We start from the raw sequence: 23,252 nt of genomic DNA on the forward strand, positions 1-23,252 counted from the left end.
ATGCCCATGAGGAGATTTCTGATGGAAATTTGAAGGCTGATAAAACATCAGAGGAGGAAAGTTTTGGAACAGCCCTGCAGTACAAGAACTGGGAGCAGAAAAACACCCCCAAACCCTAATTATTTTTCAGATTTATTATGGGGTTCATAACATGCTCCTGCAATAGCTGGGGAAGCAGCTTGGAAATCCGGGATATGTTTTCCAGTCCAATATTCTTATGTTCATGCCTGTCAATCTTTGGAGAGAAAGGTGAGACCTCTGTGATTCCGAGGGAGAAAGTGTAACTTCCATCAGGAGCAGGATCAGACCATTTGTGTGAATGTTATTTGCAATATTTTTTCCCCTCTCCTGTTTCCCCAATGGATATGTCTGCATTTTCAGATCCCAGGGAAAAGAAAAAAAAATTTAAAAAAGGGAAAAAAAAAACCAACCCATCTCTACCCAATGGGGACTTCCCTCATTCTCTCTTCTGATGTGGTTGCTAATTTGCACTTTTCATACACCCAGAAGCAAATGCCTGTCTGACACAAAATAAAACAAGCTGCTTCAAGTGCTGTGTGGTTCTATAGGAAGAAAACAATTTTTGAAAATAAAATGTACTCACCAAACAACCCACCAACACCGACTGACATTCTCCATGGGTCTGACAGCGGCAAAATGTAGCACAATGCAGAACAAAGAGGCATTTTATATGCCTAGCAGAAATTCTTAAAAGTCTTTTTCTTCTTTTCTTTTTATTTCCCCTGGAAAATAGTTCTATTTTTTACTAAAAAAAAGAAAAAAGAAAAGGCCCACATAAATACTGAGAAACTATTAATTATGAAGGTAGGGAAAGACGGGTTAAAATATATATCTTTTTCACTTGTACTTCTTAAAATAAATAAAAATAGCTTCTCCTTTTGAATTAATTTTCTTTTTTTGCCTTTCATCATTTCTTCTTCATTACAGAATAATTCTTCATTTGACAGATAGCAGCCATGAGATAATTTGGGGTTTTGTTTTGGGGGTTCTTTTAATAGCAGTTTGGAATCTTTGTTTTCAGAGAAGAGGCCCACTAGGCACAATTTGGGACTTGTTATTAAAGACAAACTCGCATCCCCCAAAGATTTTCCAACACTTCATGCCAGAATGTGATATTTTAAAGCTTTTCCCATTTCACATAATTGGATGCACGTGGCTTAGCAAGAGAAAGACAGTTTCAGCAAATACAGGAATTAATGCAATTTATTCGAGATGGTCTCACAGGAGAGATAGAGATTTTATGCATAATTCTGAGGAAGATAAAAATGTTGAAATCAGTTAGGACTTCTGCATATTGCTTCAAGACCACTGACCTAAGCTAAGGTGGTTATTACAGACAAGGATGGAATTTAGAGAAAGTTGTCAAATTAGTATTCATCCTGGATCCCAAAATGAGCACAATTATCATCCTTGGGAATATGAGTTCCATCCTTTTACTTTCTTGGGATGCTTAGTCAAATAATTAGTCAAACTAATTCTAATGTTTGCATAATAATGAAAAACATCCACATTTCATGGGAAAAATAAAATAAGCCAAAACCAAACCTACTATAACTGAAATGTCAAATTTCAGTCCTGTGAAATGATTCTAAAATGGATTAATTTAAGATAAACTATAGTGAAATTCGTTAAATTGATTTCATATTTGAAATCTGCCTCTCACCAATCTGAGACCCTGAGGTTACACAATTATTTACCACAATCATTGAAGACCCTGGAATAAGAAAAGCGAGTTGCTTAGACATATAATATTTGTTTTTATAATTTCTATATCCCAATCCCTATGTCAAATTAACATCTGCACATTTTCTGTTTTCTCTCTTGGAAAATTCTCTAAGACAAAGAAATAGTATTATTTTCTTTTTTAAATGGGGCTAAACAAGAAGTGTGCATTATATAGATGTGAAATCCTGTTTTCAACCTGTTTTGCTCTTTATTTCAAGAAAAACAGCCCCTTTTTTTTAATAATTATAGAAATCCAAATGTATATTAGTGTTTTGACACACAGACATTTTTCTCTCTGTGCCACCATATATGTTTAACCTCTATTCCAGCAGTGCTACACTAACTGAAAAGAAAAAAAGAGTCAATTGTCAATAAAGTTTGAGGTAAGACTGGCTTCTGTTGAGTTGTGCCCAAATCTACACCCTGGGCCACAGATGCTGAGAGATTATGGTGATTTTAAACAGGATATTTTAATTCACTTTCCACTGCAAATGAGATGATTGAAGACCTCATAATTTATTTTATACCTGTCATCATTTTTCTCGAATCATTTTGCATATAAAGCTGATAACAGAGGATATTTCACTTGTCAAAAATATTAGTTTAAATGCTTTCTCCTGGAGGTTCTTTTCATTCCTTGTGACATTTTGAGATTTTGTTCATCTGGATTTTAATCTAATTACATAATTTGGTGGTCAAGCACAGGAACAGGCTGACAAGGGCAGTGTTGGAGTGTCCATCCCTGGAAGTGTTTAAAAGTTGTGTAGATGTGGCATTTGGGACATGGTTTAGTATTGATGGTGGTGCTGGGTTAACAACTGGATTTGATAATCTTAGAGGTCTTTTCTACCTTAATAATTCAATAATTTGCTGTATAGAGCTCCTGAAATGAACTTGATATGTTTTTATGACCTCATAATGGGGAGGAGTCATTTGTTGAGGAAATTCACAAAAGGTGAGGGCCTTGATCAGTGAAACAAAAGTAACTTTGGTTTTATATAAGTCTCAAAAAGATGTTCAGAATTGCAAACCAGAACCACTAGAAAAAACATTTCTAATGTCTCCTCAACTCATATAAATAGATATATCCTGGGTGCTCTGTATTTAGGGGCAGAAGGTTTCGAGCCTCACTGTGTTATCAGGTTATATTCATATCAAGTTAAGTAAAAAGTTTTCCAAAGAAAAAGACTGCAGGAAATTATCTTCCAGCAGTCAGCTCTAACAAATTCCTCCATTACCACAGCACCAAGACAAATTGTACTTATAAATGTTTTCAATGCACATCCCAGCATTTTGTAAACTGTAAAAATGTACATACTGTAAAAATTCCCATTCTCTTTCAACTCCTTCTCCTCATCAATTCTTAAGGTCTGCATCTGTTCTTCTGCTCCTTACACACAAAGTCTTCACCACCCTCCAATGAGCAATGAGTTCAAGCAGAGGGAGGCCCTACCACCCTCACAGGAAAGAATTTCTTCCCAATATCCCATCTAACACTGCTCTCTGTCAAGTTTGAAGTCATTCCCCCCATCCTATCACTCCAAGCCTGTGTAAAAATGCCCTCTCCAGCTCTCCTGGAGTCTCTTTAGGCCCTGGAAGGGGCTCTGAGCTCTCCCTGGAGCCTTCTCTTCTCCAGACTGAACGTCCCCAACTCTCTCAGACTGGCTACAGAGCAGAGGGGCTCCAGCCCTCATCTCTATAAAACACATAAAATCTCCAAAAATCACAAGATTCATATTATTAACAAAAAAAACCCCAAAAACAAAACAAAACAAAACAAAAAAAAAAAACCCACAACAAACCCCAAAATAAACGAAAATGCCCAAACAAACAAAACTAATTTAAATATGGAAAGTTGCAAAAGGCTTGAAAAGAAATAATAATAGTTTTCTGATGATTCAAATAAAAAGGATTTGGATGTTTCAACCCTATGCAGCCCATTTAGGTCCAAAGCACTTTAATTCCCCTCTGAGCAGGGTTTTTCACGACTGAATGGGCAATTATTTACATAAGTAATAATGTCTGGATTTACAAATCCTGCCAAAATATATAATATTTGGTATTTTCATATAATTGTTTATGCTGGCAAGACTTTCTGATTTGTAAGTATTTTGACAGCAGTCTTATGTTTTGCTCATACTTGTATACATACATACATATATATATATAGAAATATACACTTCTTAGTGTTTTGTTTTCTCCAGTGCACACAAACATATATAAAAATGCATATATAGAAAAATCACAAACAAGTTTATTTTATAGAAACCAGCATGGACATGAATCCTCAGTCATTTCATGGCATTTCTGACACTCGACTCCTTCCTTGGATTATGAGATTCTTCAGAAGACAGAAATAAATAACTGGTCTCTTTTAAGAACAAAGGCTGAAGTGAATATATTTAAAAGCTGCACTGTGTTTTGATGTTATTATAGCAATCAAAGTCAGAAAATCACAGTAACTGAGTAATAAAGAATGACTTCAAAGCATAAACTGTCTAACAATGATCTGACAACTGCAGCAGTTCATTTGTATTTATGCAATTTATATTATATACACACATATATTTATATTATACACAAAGTGTATAATTTATGGCTATGTGGTTAAAAAAAAAAAAACAAGAACAACCCATCAGGATGTAAACACTAACCTATTTTTGGTGTTATTGCTACAGGAAAGATATGTGTGTGTGCATTGTACAGAAATTTATATGCAGTTATAGACCAGTAGGTCTATATGCAACTAAAGACCTTTGTGGAGTTCTTTATGTGCAATTATAGACCTGTAGGTCTATAATATCCATGTGGTTTTGAAAATTCATCTCCTTTGTTTATTGCTTTCTTTATTCTTCTGCATTTTTATAGCAATGAGTCATTTCTTAGCCTTTCAACTTGCCCTGGAAGTCCAGCTTGAAATTCACTCAAACATTGATGTTTGATATTTGTTCTGAACTGGGAAACCAGGAGTTCTGGAACCTTTATCAGCTGGTTGACAGCTTTTCCTTCCTTGTGACTGAGAGGATAAACTTTTTCAAACCACAGCTTCTTTAGGATAAGAGTGTCACTTCAAGCAAATTTATTTATCTGAGGCCATAGAGCCTGACATTAGGGGTGGCTCAATCCAACCCTAATATTAATGCTATTTAAAGAGCTACTTTGGATTACAAATTAATTTTTTTCTTTGTCCTTATTGTGAACACTTAAGAGTTTTCCATGAATTTATGCCAATACAAAGAAAACTTCCAAAACCTGTGTAGCAATCAATTTAAAGTCACTGTCATTAAAACTGTTCCCTGATTATCAGTGTTGTCTCATCTCTGAATTGTGTCATTCCCTGCAACCAGTTTCATTGCTGGGTACTGAGCTGTGGAGGATTTGCAGGTTACAATGACCCCAAAAGGCAGCAGTTGGATAATCTTCAGCAGCCAAGCCAGATGGTGGATCTCCTGTTCTCCCAGTGCACATCTGCATCCTACACTAATCACTCACTCCGTTGTCCTTATCCAGATGCTTGTGAGACTGCTCAGAGAACTTGCCAATATCCATCTGATAAAATTAAGATATCAACTTCAACTAATTTAAAGGTTAGGGCAGACAAAGTGGAGGAATTAATTGCTGGACATGGATTTTAAAAGTCTAGGGTATCAAAGGGGCAGAACAATGTTTCTCAATACAGTCATGTCCTTCAGACTGAGATCTGGACATTTGGAAAAAGCTGCCTTTCCATTGCATATTCCATATGGAAAAGTTAAGGTAATTGAAAAGTGTGAGAGAACTCTCTCAGTAAACTGTAAAAATGTGGGGATGGTAGAATTGTGCTATTCCCAAGGTGATGCATGTCAGTGCAAGTCTGGCAAAGGGAAATGCAGCCTCCAAATCTCCCCTGCATCAAAAAACATTTTGATTGCTGATGTGTCACTCTGGGTGTATTGCTAACATATTTTCCTATTAATTGGGAGCAAAATACTGACAGCTTTTCACTATTAGTTCAATGATTGTTTTATTAACTTAATAGTAATTAAATACTTTCCAGCTTCCTGATGACTTTTAGACCCAGATATCTATGACAGGTCATTAGTTGCAGAGACGAATGGTCAGGCACTAATATTAAGCAATGAGATTGCTTATTCATACACTGCAGAAGTTAGAATTAATAATCATGTTAAATTGAATCTCATGAATAACTAATAAGGAAAAATCCAAAACAATTTTCTATGGTTACCAGAAGAGATGTATTTTTAAGAAACAAGTGTGAAATTATTCCTTGTTTCACCTGGGTGTAATAATCAGGAATAGAGCTATTTGCCAGCAGGTGAAACAGAGACCTGGGAGAAAGTGAATGCTGAAAGAAATTTGGGATGAGAGTAAGCAGTATAACTGTTACATGCCTGCCATGTACTACAGCAGGGAAAAAAAAATAAATAACATAGACCAATGTTATTTTGGGAGACATTAAATCAAAGAGCCAGAGGAGATTAGTATGCTGCTATTAAGTACTCCTGAGAACACGTCTGATACACCTGCTTGAGGCCTGCACTCCTTGGAAAAAAAGTAAAAATGCCAAGAAAAATGAGAGTAGAACGGATTATGAGGCACCAGAGGAAAAGCAGTTACTTGGAGCTCATGTAATTACGAAGCAATTCAGAAGATGGAGACATATTTTAAGAGAAACATGCAATTTTCTTGAATAAAATTATTTCCTGGTGGATGTGTTTATGGTTTTGGAGAGGCAGAGACGCCTGAGTGCATCAGTACTGTCTGCTTTTGTGTGCACGTGGGCTGCACATTGCCTCAGATGCTTCCACAGGAAGATGAGCCCTTAGGGAAAAGCAGAAGAAATAGCAACGTGGCATCATGTCTGTGCAGAGAGGTTGAGATTCTATTCCTAAATCTTATTGATGACTTCCACAGCTTCTCTCTGGTATTTTTTTCATCTCTATAAAGTGGGGACACTTGTAGTTGTCTTTCTCCAGCTCTGGGAGCTGCGAACTAAATACATCAGGTGGACCTGTGAACTTCACCAGTGGAGGCCAGCCTGGGGCTCAGGTATGATTTGTCTGCATCCCTGGCAGCTGATCCCGCTCACAGGGGCACAAAGGCTGTCAGATCCCATGTTCTTCCCCCATGGAAGCACTGAAAGCCTCCTTGGGTCATGGGATGCTCAGCCCAGCCGTGTTCTGCAAAGGAGCTGTGGGATTCCTGGGGAATCATCCTCTCCTGCTTGTGAGCTCCCCCTTCCCATCTAACTGAGAATTCCTGACTCTGAGCTGTGCAAAATGTTGGTGGAAGGCTCATAAGTGTAAAATATTGATGAATGGCTGTGTTGGGTGGATACATGTATAAAATAGCAATTTATAGTGTTTGAGTGACATCAGAAGAAAGAATATATTTAGAAGGGTGAGGAAAAGCAGATGACCAGGAAATAAAGAAAACTTAAACAATGAGGGTGAAGCATTTGACCTTGGCCTGATAAAATATTGATGCATTTTGAACTAGGGGAGAAACACCTTTTTAAAAAGTGCCAGGGACTGGCATTAAGAAGCAAAATCTCATTCTGACTTCAGGAAAACCTCAGAAGTCAAACATCGGCACTGGTGTTGAAATACGGCACTTGATGTCCACCAGGAGGCCTGAACATTCCCTTATCTTTCATGGGCAAGCAAACCAAGGCTATTCCAGAGTAAAACCTGTGTGCACATCCTCTTCTCCGGTGAAACCATCCATGACTCTTCTCCATTCAGCAGCAATTTGGAACAACATCTTGGGTGGGTTGCAAAAAAGCATTTTCTAAACACTGCTGTCACCAAGCCTTCACAATTCATTTGCGTATTAAGCTCCTAATTTTGAGTGCTAGCATGAGGTTTCCTAAAGTTCACATAGTGTAATTGTTACCTAAGGCTGGGAGAGTCTGCTCTGCTTTCTAGGTTATTTAGCTGCAGATAATTTATGAGATTGCTGGGGAGGTTGAAAAATTGTTTCACCTCTCAGTTGCTCATGCTTGCACTGGTTTTACAACAGATGGGAGAGAATTTTGCAGTCCTGAATATTTGATTCATGCCGGCTGACTGCCTCCTCTCACTCAGTGGAGACAAAAGCCAGAAGGCTGGAGAGGAGCTTCAGTGGTTTTTAGAGGGTTGGAGGTGGATTGACAGATAGACACACATATATCTCAGTATTTTTAAAGCATAAAAGTGATTATTTCTGTGCTTTGTCTGCTTTTCTTAGTGAAGCAGCACAGGGTATCACATAGACCTACAGAAGGTGAACTAAGCAGGAATAGAGTCTTTGGGAGCTCAGTGGGAAAGACAAAATTAGACTGATCAGTAAATCTGTCCTGTTTGCTATTATTGAAGGGAGCTACTGGTCAATCTCTTATACACAAGAATGTCTCCAGCCTTAAATTAAAAATTTCTTCAGATACTTTTGTAAGACAGTCCAGTCACCTGCTGTTTCTGTCTTCATCATTCTCAAGGTATTAAGTAGGAGTGTAACAAAAAAATATTCACACCTGGAAATGTCCAGTCAAGGAACTTAATAGAATTCACACTAAAACCACATAGATCAGCATATAGAATAACTAATCTCCTGTGAAAGAATATATTCAATCCTATGGAGAGAAAAAAGTTCATTGTTCAATTTGAAGCACTTAAGAATTTCTGAGAAAAAATGCTTTTATTTTTTCCCCAAATGAATTCTATGGGAATTTTCCATATGGGGCTGATACCAGAGAATCACAGAGTCACAGAATGGTTTGGGTTAGAAGGGACCTGAAAGGTCATCTCATTCCAACCTCCCTGCCATGGGCAGGGACACCTTCCACTATCCCAGGTTGCTCCAAGCCCCATCCAGCCTGGCCTTAAACACTTCCAGGGATGGGGCAGCCACAGCTTCTCTGGGCAACCTTTGCCAGGGCCTCACCACCCTCATAGGAAACAATTTCTTCCTAATATCCAATCTAAATCTACACTCCTTTGACTTAAAGTTATTCTCCCTAGTCCTATCAAGGATGAATGATAACCTCCTGAGAAACTAAAATTTAAAGAAAAGTGAGTGAACTCTAAACTGGGCACCTCAGTTGAAAGCCTGACATTAGGTGGGATCTGGGCCCTTGCCACCAACAGATGCCTCCAGGGAGTTTTGTGAAAGCTGTTTCATTATGAATAGACAGTGAAACCTATTTTTGGAGTGAGACTTGTATCTGTATCTTAAGTGCTTATAAACTAAACTGCTGATAAGATGAAAATTCCACTTCATCTTTCAGGAGGGAAAAAAATTTAAAAAATAAAAGCTTACTTGCCTCTAAGGAGCCTTTCAGGTAAACCAGGCAGTGGAACACACTTGGAAGGCACTGGGTTTGATATAATTAGGATTTCTAATCGCTTTGTGGCATCAGACCCTAGGGAATGTTGTGCCAACATATTTAAGGGACTTCAGGCATCTCTAGAGCATGGACAAAATTGAACAGGGCTCATGCAAATCCCAGTAACATCAGAATATTGAATTCAAGACATTAAAGAGGCATTTGCATGCTCAAATCTGTTTTTAGAATGAAGCTTTAGCCTTTCTGTGCCAGAGATCATCATCTGTAAAATAGATCTAAACATCATCTTCCCATGTTGAGGAAGTGCTGAATACCAAAATGACAGTAAAATCCAGATCCTTGTGTAATAAGGAGTGTGAGAGGAAGAAATGGACAATTTTATATCTATCTATTTATCTCTCTAATAACTCTATTTCCATAAGTGGTCAGAATTTGCAATTTCTTTATGATATATGAAAATCTCTTTTTCTGGGATCTTGCAGAAGCCATCTCCTTAATGTCTCCATATCCTATTTCCCCATTTGCAAAATAGAGGTTGTAAAACTTATTTTGTCTGTCTGAGTTGATCAGACAGAAAACACTTCAGGGCAGGGACCATCTTTTGCCATAGAAGTGTATGATATAGGAAAGGTAATAAAAATGTATCCATCCAAATTGTTTTTAATAGAAAATTGTGTTTTCAAGAGAGGATATGGGTGCACAAATCAATTATGAGATATTGTAAAAGAGATAATGTAAAACTTGCCCGACATCCCCTTGAGGCTCAGGTCTATGTGGTTACTCAATGTGAGGTAGGTTAAGTTATGTATTGTCATTTCTGGTATCCAGTTTCTTTGTTGCATTTAATGAGGATGTAAAAAACCTCCTTTTGGTACCCGTGGAGAGGCTCCATTCATGCTTGTGATACACCCTAAACTCCTCCAACACCGGCTGAAAAACCTCGATTATTGTGACATGCAAACATTAAAAGTTGGGGAGTAGGAATCTCCATCTCTCCCCTTAAACACACTTGACTTACAAGCTCTATAACTTTCAAGCAAGATTAGCATTATCAATAAATCACCGGGTTCACAGATGAGGAACACGACAGAACGCCGTGTTGCCGAGGCACAGAGAATGACAATAGGTGCCTTAGCAGCAGTTATAGCAGTGCTGCAACAGATTGTGCCCTAAAGCAGAAAATATCCTGCACACAGGAGGTTATTCAGGTATAGAAAAAAAAATTAAAAGTTTAGTTATCATTGCTAACATTTTTTTCAGGGTAAAGAGATAAAGAGAGCAGGAGCAGGAAGGGTGGGACTGGGGAAAGGAACTGGGGAGAAATTGCAAGGCTCTCAAGTTTTAAGCCAGCCCAACAAGCTGTCGGGTAGGAAAGCAGAACAAAGTAGAGCACGTTCTGGGAGGAAAAGCATCTCTATTTGTAACCATGAGGGCATCCACGGGTTCAGTGCTCTCACACTCTGCACAGTCCTGACGACGTGCATCGTGTCCTGCGAGTCCCACGTTCACTTTTCTGACAGCTCGCTCTCTTTTCCTCACATATCCTCCCTGGGTCCCAGGGCACACCTGGTTCTCTGGCTTGTTCCATCCAATATCAATGAGAATCACATTATCTGTGTGCCAGGCATGCTCTGAAAGCCTGGTTTGCTACCAGCCTTACTCATCCTTTACTGCAGGGAGTGATAAAGAAGGAAAAAGTGGAAAGGAAAAGAGAAGAAAATTAAAACCTCAGAAATGCTCATGTAATTATTCATAAATCACACTAGCAGATCTTCAACTGTAAGGTTTCACAAGGTGAACAGACTCTCGAGAAATATTTTAAAAATCGGCATTGACATTTTTCAGTCAAGGGTAATGGCACTGAAGTTCAAATTAGGAGCTGGTTCCAGTGAGTGGAATCAACAGCCTGGGCTGCAGGGGCTCTGAGGGGTGAAGGTTGGGCACTGCAATGTGAACTCTGGGATGTCATAGAATCATTTAGGTGGGAAAAGAGCTCTGAGATCATTAACCCAGCATTGCCAAGTCCGCCATTAAACCATGTCCTCAAGTGCCATATTCACAAGGCTTTTAAATCTCTCCAGGAATGGTGACTCCACAGCTTCATGGTTGTCTGTTCCATGCCAGCTGAGAAATCCTCTTTAATTTAAAGGTATTTATTATGAGGGTATATAAAGTGGGTTAATAATCAACACCTGTATATTCCAAGCCATTCATTCCCATAAATCTGTACTGGATTCAGAGATGGATCACAGGTAACTTCTGCACTAAGAATCATCTTCTTTCTATGTTTTAATGAGGCCCAGACAAAATACTTTTTACCCTTGTTAAATCAGAAATAACAGTAGTTGCAGAAGGGTAAATCTCCTGGAAATACATTGTTATTATGTTCTAGCACATTGATTATTTTTTTCCAGGAGAGGAAATAGAGATATCTCTGGATAGTTACACAACATAGTATATCCAAGATTTTGTTTTACCTCAGATTTCTTGTGTGACCTGGAAGCACCTCTTGAGATCAAGTTACCAAACCAGGAAAAGTTGTGTGTCCCTGCTTGAATTACTGAACTACACAAACTCAACCTCTATGAATCAGGGATTCCTGGAGTTTCTTTTTCTTGTTTTGGAGAAAGTTACTTCACATGGATTTTGCCTAGTATTGTTCATTTGATTCATCCTTATGTAATTTCAGTGAATATAATGTTCAAACTGAGCATCAATTTGGCAGACTATCATCTGGTTTAGATTTCACACCCTCCTCAGGGTTCTTAACACCAGAAAGGGCAGGAGGAGGTTGTTGCTTCATTCTAAGCCTGGAATAAGGGAAAAGGGTTCAAACTACCTCATCTTCTAAAGTGATTGCAAGGTGATAGAGTGGCACAGGCAGCCTGTGGGTCCTTCCTGTGTTTGCAGTTTGTGATGAGCCAAGTCCCAGCCTGCTGCTCCAACCTGACAGCATCACTGCTCAAGGATGAATTTCTGTTCTGAGGGTGATACAGATCTGGGTATCGCTGGCACAGCAATAATCGCCCCCACCAGGCTGCTGTATTAATTCTTCAAGTGGCATCACATGGAAAAGGAGCAAAGCTAACACAGATAACTCCTCTGGGACACTGGACCCTCAGGGCAGATGAGAAATTGCCCTTGTCTCAGCTTTGGCATTCCACATCACCCGCTCTCCATGGCTCTGGGCTGTTCCAAGCCATTTTCTCATCACAGGAAGAGCAGCTGGAGATGATGGAGAGAGTGGAATGTACCAGGAGAGAGAATCAACCCCAAGATGTTGCTTGGTTTTGGTTTGCAGTCCTGCTTGACTAACACCTGGAACAGAAAGGGAATCCCAAAATGCTGTTAGCACAAATGGCAACTGTCAGAACCAGAATTCCTGCACTACTCGGGTGGTCAATCAATCAGATATTTTTCAAAACCGGAGCACAGAATGAACACATTCCTTCAGGATTCCCATTACAAATGTATTCCTTTGGGAACAGGTTTTGGATTAAACACTTAAAACTTGAAAAAAAGCCTTTCTCTTTATCCCTCCAGCTGAGTAGGAACACAGTGAAGAATCCTTTGCCTTGTTCATCCCTTGACTCAGTTTCTGTGGGTTAAAGTTGTACTGCAAAGCCCAGTGAATACAACAGATCTGCTGCAGACAGTCATGGATTTTAGATTGGACTGATAATCCTTTAAAATTAAAAAAAAAAAAAAAAAAAAAAAAAAAAAAAAAAAAAATTCTGATATGTTGCATGGCCACCTTTAAAAGAGAATAATCTCTACCTTGATCATGTAGGAAAAGCCATAGGGCTGCAGGAGTTGTAGGTCAGTATTTGAATGCAGAGATGCAGTGGGTACTTTTTTTACACTGTGAAGTGGGTACAAGAGAAATACCTTGTTTTGCCTTATCAACATTGTCACTTTATGCACATTTGAGTGCCACTTATTTTCATTATAGAGATATTCTCTGGAGACAAAACTTTTTATCCATTGTAACACTTTCTTACTAACAAGGATCAAAATCACCACTTTAAGTTATTATTCTATTTCTAGAGCAATTACATGCAAATTTTGTTCCAAAGTATTCCAAACAGTTTAGAACAAAATGACTATGAGAAAAATAAGTTATTAGGTCAGTATTAACAGTTGAAGCTTCAACATTTAATTGGCTATTTTACAGTGGAGATGTCTGGGGGCTAAAAGCATGAAGCCCATCTGGAAATTGCCCCCAGTGAAAATACTTTTGGTCTTAGAATGAAAGCTGGGTTTAGGATTCACTGAGTTATCAGCTTGAAAATAAGCAGAGATGGTCAGATTGTGAGCTTTCCTTGCTTTCCTCTAGTTATTTGCATAAAAACTGTACTTGCTTAAGCCTGCTCATTCCACAGCCTTTTCATCAAGCTGAAATAGGAGCTCATAAACCCCTAATTATATGCAAGTGTATCACAAGATTTTTAATTTATATTGGTTTTTTAGTTATTCCATTTTCCCAACTGTAAATAATTAACGTGTTGAATCAACCCCTATTGAACTCAATGCTTTAAAAGTAGATTATTTTTGAAAAAGCAGCTTTTTCTGGGAGGAACAATTTCTTTGTTTGTTAACTTGTTTGTAGGAAACCGATTCTTAAGCAATCACTGGATTTCCAGAGCTGAAAATCAGGGAAAACATTGGCATTATAGAAGAATGGTAATATTATGGTAATTGAACACCTTGGCTCAAAACACCAATCTGTGTCAAAACCTGGGGACAGATGCACACAGAATTATATAGATTGCAGACTCTGCTTGTATTTCACACTCCTGGAGCAACACCTGACCCTTGGACCCTACAAATCAGTCTGAAAGCAAACCTCAAACCACTGAAAAAGATGAATTGATTAGGACTGGCATGAAGAGCATTGGGTAGATTTTTTGAGTAAGCTGGTGATTATAAAATTCAAAACTGGACCTTCAATTTTAAGGCCACATTATACTTCTGTTAGGATTTTTTTTTCTGACATTATAATCCTGCAGAAACTTACTGAGTTTACTGCTTTGAAGAATGTTTTTTTTTTATTTTTTTTCATAGAAAACTTATAACTTAATCAAATCAAAACACATTTTCACTGGGTCCTTTAGAATGGTTTCTTCAATGCATTTTCCATGCCAAATTCTGCCTCTGGCCACTTCTCTCTAGAACTGTTTAATTAAGCATTTCAGGGTTGGAGGCTTTGGGTGGTTTTTTAATTACATGAAAAAGTTTTTCCTCTTTAATTTTTTTCCCTGATTTTACCATCCACCAAGCCAGAAGAATAATTTTAGTTAAGCTCTCCTGAAACCAAGCACGAAACAAAGCCAAGTTCAGTTTACATCAACAGTTTACATCTCTCCAAGAAACAGTGTTTAGTTATGAGGTTTTGCAAAATAAATTACTGAGCATTGATCCAGGTTATTTCATTTGAATAATCTGGCAGTGCTCTATTAGCAGGATGAAGTTTTGCCAATTTACAGTAATCAGTGAATGAGGCAGCACAACATTGCATTAGGAACTGGTACTGGGTTCTTGCTAAGGTGCAGTAAAAACATGTCCCACAAAATAGATATTTCCCATTTGATATTTTCACCAGCTACCAGTGCTCTGAATTTCAAACTAGGCCTACAAAGAGAAACTTGGGTTGTTGTTTGTTATGTATTCATTTTCACTTCTCTAAGTCTAGACTTAAATATTAATGAAGGGAAGATTAAAAAAAAAAAATAAAAGCAAATCCCATAAAACCCCTCCAGCCATGCTGGGGGAATCCATCATTTTCTAGCTAGTGGCAATACAAATAATCTAATGTCTTTTTCCTGCTCATTTTTAAGGATAGTTAGAGTTACCTGAACTACCTGGAAAATAAGTAAATAAAAACAATGGAATATTCAGCTGCTTGTGTATTCTTGGCACAAGGATAGAGCGCATTTCTTCCTGATTAGAACAGGAGTTGTCTGTCAGCTCTGCCAAGCTCCAGCTCCAGTGCTCAGCACTGAAAATATTCCCTTTTGATGCTTCTTTGGCCATAACTCAATCTTTCTAGTAACAACAATAGTTGGATAAAGGAATGTTTTTCAGTTTGCTGCTGAAATAACAAGCATGAGGAAAATTATTAGGCTGTGCTGAATTAAAAATGAATTTTTTATTGGATTTAATATGAGCATTTAATCCAAATCTATTCTGGTTACTGGCTTTGGTTTAACTTTCTTTTAGATTTATCTTTCCTTTGTAGATAGATGTTTTCAATTAAATATTGCCTCCATTTTTGTTTTGAAAATGCTGAAACATCTGCCTAGTTTTACAAAATGAAACATAACATTAAAAAATTCAGTAAATTATCTCCTATGTAGCATTTATATCAAATTGGGGAGCTGGAGGTGGCCCTCATTTAGCTGTGTGTTCAATTTTGTCCAAAAATATACATACAACTGAAACTTAATTTGAAAACTTGATTTAGACTTTGCAAACAAAGTAATAAATTTAGCTGTTTATTCATAATCTTGGCAGGTGAACATAGGGCTCAGAGCTGTGATTTGACAGGTTTTAAAAGTAGCCATCAGAAAGTGTCAGAGTGCCTGAATTTAGGTGCAATAAATTAACTTCAGCGTCATGCTGGGCTCTAGTGGAAGGTGTCCCTGCCCATGGCTGAGCGTTGGAATTAGATGATCCTTTCCCAGGGGAACTAGAAGGTCCCTTCCAACTCAAACTGCTCTGTGATTCTATAATTTAGATGAGTTAAAAACAGAGTTTGATGAATGAATCTCAGCACATGGTTTGCCTGAAACAGAGAGAAGAACTTCCAAGGAAGATTTATCCCACCCTAAATGGCTCTCTTTGAACACTGTTTTGATTGTCTTAAATTTTGACAAATTTTCACTGCTTGTGCTCAGCAGCAACAAAAGCATTTAAGAACACATAGCAGATTGAGGGATAAAAAAAGCAAAAAAGAAGAACTAATCATGGAATTATTAAGGTTGGAAAAGTTCTCCACAATTATTAAGTCCAACCTTTGACCAGATACAGCCATGACCGTGTCACAAAGTGCTAAGTCTGCTCATTTTTGAAACATTTCCAGGGGTGCTGACTCCACCACTTTTCTGGGCAGCCTGTTCCAATGCTCAATCATCCTTTCAATGAAGAAATTTTTCCAAATATCCAACTTGAACCTCCCCTGACACAACTTGAGGCTGTTTCCTCTTGTCTCATAGATGAATGTCTGCAGCCCAGTGATTCAGTGGTCGTGTTGCCTTCTCCAGGCAGCAACTGACAGAACGAGAGGACACAGTCTTAAGCTGCATCAAGGGAAATATAGGTTGGATATTAGGAAGAAGTTTTTCACTGAAAGAGTGATTAAATACTGGAATAGTCTGCCCGGGGAGGTGGTGGAGTCACCATCCCTGGATGTGTTTAAAAGGAAACTGGATGTGGCACTTGATACCATGACCTAGTTGAGGTGTTAGGGCTGGGTTGGACTTGATGATCTTGAAGGTCTCTTCCAACCTACACATTCTGTGATTCTGTGATTCTGTGTATTGTGTTTGTCGGGCCAGGTTTTGGTAATGATGGGGCCATGGGGGTGACTTCTCTGAGCAGCTGCCAGAAACCTCCTCCGTGTCCAGCAAAGTCAATGGCAACAGCTCCAAGATGGACCCACTGCTGGCCAAGGCTGGGCCAATTAGAAATTCTGTCTACCTGCACCACTGGGAGAGAGGGAGGGATGTGGGAAAGGTGTTTTTAAAATTTATTTTATTTCTCATTACCCTGCTCCCATTTTGTTAATAATAAATTCATTTAATATCCCCAAACTGGGTCTGTTTTGCCTGTGACAGTACCCAGTGAGTGATTTTCTCTGTTCTTGTCTCAACTCATGAACCTTTTGCTATATTTTCTCTCCCCTGTCCAGCTGCAGAGGGAGTGAAAGAATAGCTTCAGTGAGTGCCTGACATCCAGCCAGTGTCAACCCACTCCAGGCCACAAACAATGCATTTCTGAGGTGGCTCCTATTTTAATTCTGTTCATCCCTCCAAAGGGAAATATGTATATATATATATATATATATATATTAAACACCAAATTATTTGTGCAGACAGATACACCTGGAGGAGGTGTGTTCATGGAAATGGTGATTCCTCCTGTTGTAAAGTTTACAAGCCTTGGGATGAAATATTCTGGAAATGTTTGTCCTTTCCTTTGACTATTGAAATGGAATAGGGGCTTGTACAAGTCAATTTTTAGACACTCAGGATCGAGTAAAATTATCTCCGTCATGATATCCTCCTTGCACTAACCGGAATTTGAAGTGCCCTGACACAAGAAAAAAGAAAAGAAGAACTTAAAATGCAAACCAAATTTTCTGTCCAAAGTCTCAGGCATCTGAGAAATTAATGAATTTGCTTCACAAACTATTTTAGAAATGCTGAGAATTCTTTCTGGTCTTAAAGAGTAAAGAGATTCAGATTCTGATTTTCTTGAAAATTTCTGTCTTGTTTCCTGTTTCGTGACATTTAAAAAATGACCAGAACATATAAACAAAAAAAGCCCACTGACAAGTGCTGTGTTTTAGGTTAAACACAATCTACAATAAAATCTGTGAAGAGTGTGAAAAGGTTTTACTGGATTGCAGAAAATGTCTTTAACAGTGCCAAGTTTTAAGAAAAGTTTCATTTTTAGGAAAAGTCAATTCCTGATGCAGAAGAACATTCAGCAGCCAGGTCTATTCATAAATAAACTTAATGAATAATTGATTTCCGAGTTTAGTGTTCAAATCTAAAAATGAAAAAAGGGAAAAAAAGAAAAAAGGTTGCTTAGGGAAAAATCTCAGTGGACAAAATTTAAGGTTTTCTGCTAGAGCTTTCAATGGTAAATAACCTTTCGTTATAATTCTGTAATAAATTTTAATGAAATTATTAAAAGAATCACTCAGTATTTAAAACCTTAAAATGTATTTTTTAACATTTTTGGGCTTTTTGAAATATTTTTCCTATGTTGAGCTCTTACCCACATGCAAAGACGCATTTTTCACTAAGTGTGATATTTTCAGGCAAAAGTTCACTTGGTCTTACCCACATTAAGTGAAATTGAGGTGACTCCCCGACCCTCATAACAAATACTTGGTTGTGTTGGCATCACCTTTCACATCAGATCCACCCTCTGTCTTCCCAAGACCTTCTGGAAGTCTTCTGGAATCTTTTTTTCCAGTAATCTGAAGGAGAATGGTCACAGTGAGCTTCATTTAATCACCATCTTTAGGCAACTCCGTTGAAGTGACATGATCCCCACTTTTAGCATGGCCCACATATAGGAAAAACAAACAAACAAACAAACAAACAAACCTGTCTTAAATGCTGCTCTATTTGTATTTCCTTCTAATGGACTCTTACTTGTCAGTTGGTTTTTTTTTGTATAGAATCGTGGAATCATTTAGATTGGAAGAGACTCTTGGGATCATCAAAGCCAAGCCCACCACTAACACAAGTGCCAGATCTTTTAAATACCTCCAGGGATGGTGATTCCACCACTGCCCTGTGCAGCCTGTTCCAATGCTTGACAAGCCTTTTGTTGAAAGAATTTTCCTTAATATCCAATCTAAACCTCTCCTGGCACAGCTTAAGGCCATTTCCTAAATAACGCTTTCACCCTTTTTTTTTTTAGGAAATTAAAATTTTTTCCAGGTTCATTCAAAAGATTTCCAATAGTAAGAAAGAGGGAGGGAAAAGAAAAGCTTAGTACCATAGAGAAAAGCTATGCAAAGCAGAAGAGAAAATAATTGGTTGCCATACTTTGTTTAATCAATACAGTGATAAAATGGATAAACCCTGAGTGTAAAAGGGCACTGGCAAGATTAAACACTTAATTGTGGTGATTCTGACTGACATTACCAGGGTTAGATTCAGGGTGAGAAATTTTCTATGTGAATATACTGTTAAGGGAAATCTCCATCTTTTTGGGAAATTAAGGCCAAACAACAGGCATTAACATCAAGATGATCTTGTTCCTCTGCTAGAGCTGTATTCTATCAGCTCCCTGTGTCACACCACAAGACACTGGAAATTCTAACCAGTGCAGCTAAGGACATTTATTTCCAAAGCAGCATGTGAAAATGTACCTAGAATTGCACCTATTGGGTTATTTTTCCTGTAATTCATTAGAACCTTTTGCTTTAGTGCCTCCAGTTGTAAAACCACAGATATTTATTGTCACTGAAGGGGGCATTTGGAGACAGTGTTTGATTTTACAAGGCTTTGTACTATCTCAACACATTGTTTGTTGCCTCAGACAAGGAAAGGAAAAAAGCAGCAGTGAATAGAAATCCAAGCCCCAAGGAGCATCACCCAAATCCATCAGTCCAATCAGACTGAATCTACTTACAGAGCATTTATTCTTGTTTACCTGTATGCATGTTTATCTTCCTTCTTTTTATCAGTTTTGTCAGTCTTCTCTACAAATGCCAGCTTGCAGCTTCTGCCTCTCAGCTGCTTCTGTGTCTTTGGAAAAGGCTTGGTAATAGTTGCTTTAAATATTCTGCTCATATAGACAATTCCACAATTTCTACCTTAAAATAGATACATATATTAGATATACAAACACATATATTTACACAGAGTCCCTCAGTGGCTTAGTTCCCATGAGAAGATATAAATGGATAACAACTTTCCTGGATTCTTTGAGAATCAAGGAGCAATAGACTGATCCAGTGGCATTATTATTTGTTCAAGTATAAATCACTGACAATCTGCAATTGATGTTCTTCCAGGTAAGAGATGTGTCCCTGTGGATGGGATGTGCCCATGTGGGTGGAATTCAGCCATGCCATCCCAGATGATACTTTACTTCTGGAAGGTGTGACTGTTTGTGTGGGAAGGATGGAAGAATTAGTCTTCAAATCAGAGCATGAGAGGGTAGCTCCATTTTGGGCAGGAAATGAAGGCTTTTCCAGCTCTCTGGAAGATCTGGGAAGACCATAAGCCAGGGGATGTTTTGTTCCTGAATCTCAGAGTGTCACTTGAAGCTCACACATAGATAAGGGTGGACTGCATGTACCCAGTCCCTGACACAGTCACAGAATCAGAATTATAGAAAATCCTGACTTGGAAGGAACCCACAAGGATCATCCACTCCAACTCCTGGCCCTGCACAGCACAGCTCCAATAATCCCACCCTGTGCCTGAGAGCAATGTCCAAACACTTCTTGAGCTCTGTCAAGCCATAGCTGTGACCATGGGGAGCCTATTCAGCGCCCAATCACCCTCTGGGTGAAGAACCTGCTCCTAATATCCAATCTAAACCTCCCCTGTGATGAGAAGGGACTTTTCCTGGCTCTCCAGCACTGTCCACTGCCAAGTGTTCCCAGAATCACTGTACTCTGCTACACAGCCCCATGTGCTGGACATGACAGCTGGAACTCTACTGACTTCAAGCAGAGAAGATACTTTGGGCATATGAGGTTTAGGTTCAGTGTTGAATATGAGCACCTTTCAATGGTCACCTCTTCCACAAGGCTGAAAGAGGAAGAAAGAGGGAGCAGGAAATTGGGGAGGAAGAAAGAAACAGTACAGAAATGGGTAAAGCTGGGCCAGAACTGCCAGAGCAGTAAAATTTTGTGTTTCCAGGTCACTGTGAATTACTGCCTCCTGCCCTGTAGCTAAAGGGATTTGGGGAAAGGATCATAACACTCCCCACCACAATCCCTTCCTTGGGCAGCTCCCAGAGAAGCATAATTACAATGCCACCCCTGACTCAGGACTCAGCCTTAGGGCGCAGTGCAGCCCAGAGACACCAGAGGTGGAAAAGACCTATTAGGTCCATTTAGCCAATTCCCCTGACATTGCAGGGGTCTTTCCCTTCCTGCCATGTCCAGCCTTGCTAGCCTTGGGCATGAAGCTGTCACAGAGCTGATGGCTTTGCCACTTCACAGGCTCACGTGTTGCTGGGACTCCTGACACTGGGCTTCAGCAGTGTTTCAGATGTATAATGGATGATTCTGTGACTGCAAAGCCCCCGTGGGTGTCACTGTGGGTATCAGCACAGTCTTTAATGTTGGGGTCGGTTGACACCACAGTACCTGCAGCAGGTGAGAATCAAAAGAGGGGCTGAACAGCAGAGTTGATCTGGTACAGGCTGGGCAGTGCATAGGAGTAATAAAAAAGGAGTTTTACTGGGTAAAATGAAGAAAATTGACCATAGCCTGTGGTAGATGTGTGATTGTGCTGTGTAACAATAGGTGAAGGAGGCATTTAGCTTTTGCATTTCTCCTCTAAAGGCATCTTTCCCATGTGAATAACATAAAGAGCAGAGAAGCTGGGGTTTCTGCTGACTCAGGCCTTCAAAGTCTGCTTGCCACTTTGTCACACAAGGCTCTTGGCCCTCAGGTCAGTGTGGTACCAGATCTGGGTCTGGAACAGCTGTCATGGCTTTTTTGCTTATTTTTCTGGAGCCACAACATTATCTATTTATTCATGGTCCTTGCACATCTCCACAATTCTTCCCTTGTTTTTGCCTGTTTGATATGCTACTCCTCTGTCCAGAAGTTAAGGGAAGTAGTAAGCCAAGTTTGTTTACATCTCCCATTCCTCTTGTTTCTTTACTAGAGATGCAGCATAAGCAAACAAATCACTTTACTTCTCCTACCTGACTGTGATTCAAGTTCAAGTAGCCCCTTCAGGAGCATCAGAACATTTTATTCCCCTGAATGGTAGTTGAAATCACTCTCTTGGTTGTAAACAAAGTTGGTTTTTTTTTTGTTGGTTTTTTTTTTTTTTTTTTTTAAGATAAAGAATAAGAGAATGTGTGTGTGTGTGTGTGTGTTAAATAAAATGTGCAAAATGTAAAAAATAAAAGAGATTGAGGGAAAGAAAAGATACCTGCAGATGGAATAGCAAAGAATTGTGTGCTTTCTTAAGGATGTAAAGAATGGAATAAAGATTCTTCCAAGAGCTGAGAATTTATTTTTTTCTTAAATCGTTCTCCTGTTTAAAATTCAAGACTTTTGCTGTAAGACATTTAAGAAGTCACACTGCTTATCTCCTTTCAGGATTCAGGCAGCAGTATTAAGATGCAGTATTAAGGCTTATATCTAAATCTAAAAGGTTGAATTAAGCATTCTCTTGGTGGAGGATAGAGCTGGAACCTGGAGAGTTAACACAGTTAGAATTGTTTTATGGGCAGATCTAGGTGAGTTCCTCAGTCCTGGCTCTCTCACTTTTTAGGGAGTCTGAGTCACTCCCCACACAAATCTGAGAATGAACCTCTTCCTACCTCACTTCCACAGCATTAAAACAGAAATAGTATCTTCCCTTACCTTGGAGGCTCACAGAGGGAATAAATCAGATAATTTCACAAAGTTGTGCCTGGGTAAGCATGAGCACCAGGACTGAGAAAAAGTATCTTTAAAAGTTACCATCAGGAAGCCTAAAGTGAATTTGCAAGATTTTCTTGAATGTTCTTTCCCCTCACTGTTCCCAGTTTGTCAGCTCTGTATTTAGGGATGTTTCTGCCAGCTGAGCTGTGCCTGTCCTCATGCCCTGAACTCTGGTTTGAGCAGCCTCCAAACCCAACATGGTCAGCAGTGGTTAAAGATAAAATGTCTTAGAAGCCACAAAGTCTCTTCTCTGGAATAACATCTCCCTTTCTCAGAACCTCACTCCCAGGGAGGCAAGAGGTCCAGACCAAATCCTGGCTCTGCCTGGTTTCACAGGTGAAATTCAGTTTATCATAATACTTTGGCATCCCACAGGTCTTGCCTTCTCCTACCTCAGGAATTTTCCAGCACAGTGCCATGCTCTTTTTAGTCTCTGTGGGACAATGAATTAGGTCCAGTTGAATGGCCTCATTTGTGGTCCACCTATGAGCTGTGCCTGGCTCAGTGTTAGGGAGGAGAACACCGGTGTGAATAAATACCTGGGACAGAGATTGTCAGGTGGTGGCCACACCTTGAAGGAGGCCCAGAACAAGCATGTTTAACACCATTATTGTATGTTCCAACTGGCCTGAGATGACTGCAAAAAATAAAAACATTATCCTAGGTCCCAATGAATGCATTTATAGCATTATATTGTAGAAACATGGAATAATTTAGGTTGGAAATTACCTTTAAGATCATCGAGTCCAACTGTTAGTCAAGCACCAGTAAACCATGGTCCTGTGCAGGGCCAGGAGCTGAACTCAGTGATTCTTGTGG

Source organism: Zosterops lateralis (assembly GCF_965231275.1).
Source record: "Zosterops lateralis genome assembly, chromosome: 3".
Lineage (NCBI taxonomy): Eukaryota > Metazoa > Chordata > Aves > Passeriformes > Zosteropidae > Zosterops > Zosterops lateralis.